Below are 5560 nucleotides of genomic sequence, written 5' to 3'. Positions count from 1 at the left end.
GAAGAAATAGGAACACTCATTCACTGCTGGAGGGACTACAAACTCCTGCAACCTCTATGGAAAACAGTGTAGAGAACTCTTAAAAATCTAAAAATGAACCTACCATATGACTTGATTATACCACTCCTTGGCATAAACCCAAAGGACTCATCCTATTGTAGAGACACTTGTACAACCATGTTTGTTGCTGCTTTTTTTTCACAATAGCTAAGAGATGGAAGCGTTCTAACTGCCTCTCAACTGAAGAGTGATTAACAAAAATGTGGTATATTTACACAATGGAGTTCTATTCAGTAATAAAGACGAAATAATGAAATTTGCAGGTAAATGGATGGATCTAAAAAACGTTATACTAAGTGAAGTAACACAGACTCAGAAAAGCAAATGACATATATTCTCCCTCATATGGGAGTCCTAGCACCAAATCCTTTTAAATTCCAGGTCCTTTCAATAAGATAATGCTATATAGCAGTCCCTTCTGCATGAAATAACTACCATCATCACAACTTCAGCTGAACCTGATCACTAAACATAGTCACAATTGGGCATATTGATGGTTTTGCTCATTCATTTCAGGAGGATCAAGCAGTGTCACTGGAACCTTATGGGAGTAGCAGGCCAGTCTTCCAAGCTAATTGTGTGTAGATCATTATAGTGGTTATTAGGCTTTGAAGCTGGGATTGGACCATTGATTGATTTTTCTCCCTTAGAAGCTTGCATAGTATCTTCTAGAATTGTGAGAGTTAGACTTCAGGGAAGTGGTTTCCTGGTCATTTCCAGCACCACTGCTCCAAGCCCTGTGTCCGTAGTGTTTCCTGTCTTCAGCAATAAGGTCTCACCTTCAAGTTCTGGGAGGTAATTAGGGGTCATGGGAATAGCCTGTGTTACTTAGAAACTGTATTCTTACACAGTCTTCAGGCATACACGTGGACTCGTATAGATATTTACGTGTACTTTTTAGTAAGGGGTTGAGTTAATACACACAACCATGGTTTTTTACATCGCCTAGCTTTAGTTATCTCTGGTTTTTTTTTACATCACCTAAGCTTTAGTTATCCCTCCTCTCTCCCTGTCTAACTTCCTTCCCCATTCCCCAGTTTAAGTATGCTCATTTCCCCCATTTTCCCCTTGATTACCTGTTATTCCTATTATTCCCCCTCTCTTGAGTTCTTTCTTCTCCTTTACCACCATGGTTTCTTGTATGTCTTTTCCTCCTCTTTCTCAGTTGAATACCTCCATTTTCCCCATTTCCTCCTTCTTAACATGTTTCCAGCTATTGTTTTCTCACTCTCTCTCAGGATCTTTCTTTCCCTTTACCTCTGTGCTTCCTTTTTATTTTCCTGGCCCCTGCTGTTATATTAGAAATGGATGACATACACTCTGAGGTTAAATTATTCTATCATAGAACATTCTCAGGGCACTTTTAATGTCTCTGTTCCTCAGGCTGTATATGAAAGGGTTCAACATAGGGGTGACCACACAGTACATCAGTGAGGACACAGCACTATTTCTGGAAGAATCTGAAAGAAGTGATCCAATATATACACCGATTCCTGTTCCCCAAAATAAGAAAACCACTGAGAGGTGAGATCCACAGGTGGAGAAGGCTTTAGTCCTCCCACTTGAGGATGGCATGATCAGAATGGAGGACACAATTTTGTAGTAAGAGAAAAGGATCCCTGAAATGGGAAACATACCATACACGATACTAGCTAAATATTGAACTATGCTTTTTGTGAAGGTGTCAGAACAAGAAAGATTAAGGACCTGAGAAGGGTCACAGAAGAAGTTAGCAATTTCAGCATCCTTGAAGTTGGTCATCTGTAATGCAACCAAAAGATGTAACTGGGTGTCCACAAAGCTAAAGAAAAAAGACACCAGAAGTAAAGTGCCACAAACACGAGGGTTCATGATGACATGATAATTCAAGGGACAGATGGCCATAAATCGGTCATAGGCCATCACAGTCAGAAGCATGTCATCCATACATCCAAAACTGAGAAAAAGTGACATCTGAGTGAGGCATCCCACATAAGAGATGACTCTGCTGTGGGTTTGGATGCTCACAATCAAATTTGGGACTGTAGTGGAGATGTAACCCATATCAGCCAAGGACAAGTTGGAGAGGAAGATACATGGGGGTGTGGAGATTGGAATCAGAGATGACAGCCAGGATGGTGAGCAGGTTCTGAAGCATAGACACCAAGTCATGGACAGGAACAGTCCAAAGAGGAAGGGCCGAAGTTCTGGGTCCTCAGAGAATGCCATGAGGTAGAATTCTGAGACTAGTGTCAGATTTTGTGATTCTCTATTACTAGGACACCTGCAAAATACAGAAGATCAAAACAAAAAACAATCAATAAGACCACTTTGTACATACACTGAACAATTCTTCAATAGATAAGTAGATCAAATGATACATATATACACTTGCATAGATACATATACATGATATGTAAAAATTGTTTATTTGTTATTTATATATTGGCTCTCTCTAGATGAACCTGAATATTCTTGAAGGCATGGTTCTAACAATTTTCTTGCCTCGGATTTGTGAACACAGGGTTCACAGGTGTTTTCAATCATACCCAAAAACACTTTATATACATGACTCTCTCTCTCTCTCTCTCTCTCTCTCTCTCTCTCCCTCCCTCCTTGTGTGTCTGTGTGTGCACGTGTGTGTGTTGGAGTTTGTGTTTGAGGCAGTTTTTTTAATATTCAGAATATGTTGCTGTGTGAATTTTTTGTTCTATTTTGTTTGTTTTGTTGGAGACTTAGTCTTGCTTAACAGCTTACCTATCCTTGAACACATCATTCAGTGAAAACTGTTCTCAAAAGAACAGTCATCATGCCTCAATCTTATGCCCATTTCTGAGAGTCCCTAAACTTGACAAGATTAGAAGGCCAAGAACATTACAGGTAATAAATTTATGTTCATAGTAAAACACGGTTTAGTCTTTTCACAGAAAATGTATGAGGATGAGAAAGATTCTTTCATATTTAAGAAAAGAACTTATGGTAATTTCTAAATGAAATTAAGCAGCAGACAATTAAACCTTATTGTATTCTAAGATAATGGTATAAAATCCTTTGTAGTGGATCATATAATAACCGAAATTGCAACATTTGACACAAAAATCAAGTTATTTCTTCAAGGAAACATATTGTTACACTCCTATCTATACTCTCAACATCTGCCATTCTTAGACTTGTCTACTTTCACCCTCTATTTCATCAATTGCTTGGTCAAATACTAATTATCATTTGCAAGTACTAAACATACATCTCTTATTACTGGCATTGAGAGACATCAAATTTTGAAAAACATAGATAATTAACTAGACATTTTCCACCACATCAGAGTGGAAATATAGAATTAGGGAGAACTGCATCTGCTGTTGATAAAATGATTAAATGACAAGAACTTCATTTAGATTGTTTTTTGATTTGCAGGCAGTTATGAGCAAAGTACAGTAACAATAAAAGTACATTTAAAATCTGAAAATGTATTTATTCAGTTCTATTTTTGTCAACTTCATAAATATCCAGTGAGAAAAACGTCTCCTTACTGTGTATTAGTTTAAGTCCAGGTCTGCAGGTAGCCCTACCCCAGTGCAGTAAAGTCTCACAAGACAGACCCAGGGGCCTCTGAAAAACAGGAATTGAGTCAGTAGCTGCTGCTCCAACAGAGGGGACAGTTTCAACATAGCCTGTTTCCTAAGATAAGTTTAGAAGATAAACAGACCTCTGCACCCATGACCCAACTGCTGCAAGAGCTGTCTCAGGACAAGCTGTTTCCCCCTGATAAGTTTCACAAAGTGTAGACCCCTGCATCCTGCCAAATCTATTTGGAATTATTTTTCCCACCTTCCGCATTCCCTAACACCCTATAAAAGCCTCCAGATAGCAGCCTGCAACCTGGTGGTCTTTCCTCAATCCTGGAATTTGAAAGTTACCCCAGGCAACTTCCCAAATAAACCTTGCTTTTGTTGGAGTCCTTCTGAGTGGTGATTTTTCCCAGTTTACTTATCAATATGAACTCACAGTGCTTGTGGCAGTATGCAAAAGAGCTGTGCAAGCCCAAAACATATGAAATCTCAGCATAGATGGGGGAAGAAGACAAAAAGATACAGTCCTAGCTGAGAAACTACTGACAATTGGTAGCTGCTTGGAAGAGGGGGGAGTCCGATTTAAAGGGTGTAAGACCAGGTAGGTTAAATAGGCTCCAGGGGATGGACCCATCTGAGTTAAAACACTAACCTCAGCTGATTTAATTCATTGAAAAGAAAAAAAGCAAATGTGTAGGGTGGCTTATAAACACATACCAAAAATTAAAATAAAATATTATATAAATGATTGTAGTATGAACATTTCAGCCAAAACTTTTGAGATTGTTTAGATATTTTATCCTGGTATAACAATATATCACCTGTGTCAATATTTAAATATTTAGTCTCTCCACTCAGGCAAAACAAGTCAAATAATAGTAATGCCTTTAAAGTTTATGTATTACTTTCAGTAAAGTTGATAACCACTGTCTTAGAATGTTTCTTGGCATTTATAAAATGTTCTATAAATATTTATTATTATTGCTATTAATAACACCCACTTTATATGTATACAATCAACTATATTTTATAGAGGTCTGTCAAGATCACACACATTCAGAATGATATGGCTATAGACATTTTATAGAGATCTGAACCAATACACAATGTTTCACTTCTTGGAATCTCTGCGTGATTCTATTCTTCTGCAGTTAGTCCTCAAAGTAAACAGGTGTCCCCTGGAACTGATCTTGTGAACTTTTGTTGGCCACCATGAGGGTGCTTGGAATATTTTCTTGCATATATTTCTATTGTGTGACACCTTCCAAAGTGATATGAACAAACATCTACTTACCTGAGACACAGGACCAACAGTAATCCAAGGTAAAGATACTACCAAAATCCAGCTTGGTTAATCAATAAGCCTTATTGGTGTTACTCACAGCAATACTAGTGAGGGTTTACTTACAAGAATAGAGATTACTGAAAGACAGCTGCATCACCAAAAGCCCACCCTACTCAAGAAAAGGGATACCTAGAGCTCACTTCACAGCCTTAAGGCAGTTTACCAGGTTAGACAATTGTCTTTTTCAGGTCTCAGCTTCTTCAAGGCAGCTCAGTTCATCTCTGCTTCTTCCAGGCACCTCTGCTGATCATCCTCCCAGAACCTTGGCTGGCCTGAGTGTCTCTCAGCCATCCTTAGGGTTTACAGAAGCTTAGGGATGGAGTGGCCTAATGAACATAGTCAATTTCCCAGACTTCCTGAATCTATTGAAGTGTTTACTTCCCAAGGTTTGCAAGCTTCCTTGCAGGATTGAACACCCTAAAAAGATGGGCTGTTTTCCTCCATAATTAGCATCCTATTTCTTACCTCCCTTTAGACATCTTGTTGTCTATCTTTCTGTAGAGTATGATTGTTTATCCAGCTTCCCTCTAAAGTGGAAGGAAGATTTTTTTCTTGGACAAAATTGCTAGACAACAGTTTTCATGTCAGTATTGCTCATCAAGTCATA

At 38.5% G+C, this 5560-nt stretch overlaps 1 pseudogene; it reads right to left on the bottom strand.

The window, feature by feature from the left end:
- Positions 1–1386: 1386 nt before the first annotated feature.
- The window catches only part of LOC103730454, a 10158-nt pseudogene continuing 5984 nt past the window's right edge, over positions 1387–5560 (bottom strand).

This window comes from Nannospalax galili, unplaced genomic scaffold (genome assembly GCF_000622305.1).
Source record: "Nannospalax galili isolate Female #2095 unplaced genomic scaffold, S.galili_v1.0 scaffold1114, whole genome shotgun sequence".
NCBI lineage: Eukaryota > Metazoa > Chordata > Mammalia > Rodentia > Spalacidae > Nannospalax > Nannospalax galili.
The sequence above is the reverse complement of the archived record's forward strand: the minus strand, read 5'-3'. Positions and strand labels throughout refer to the sequence as shown.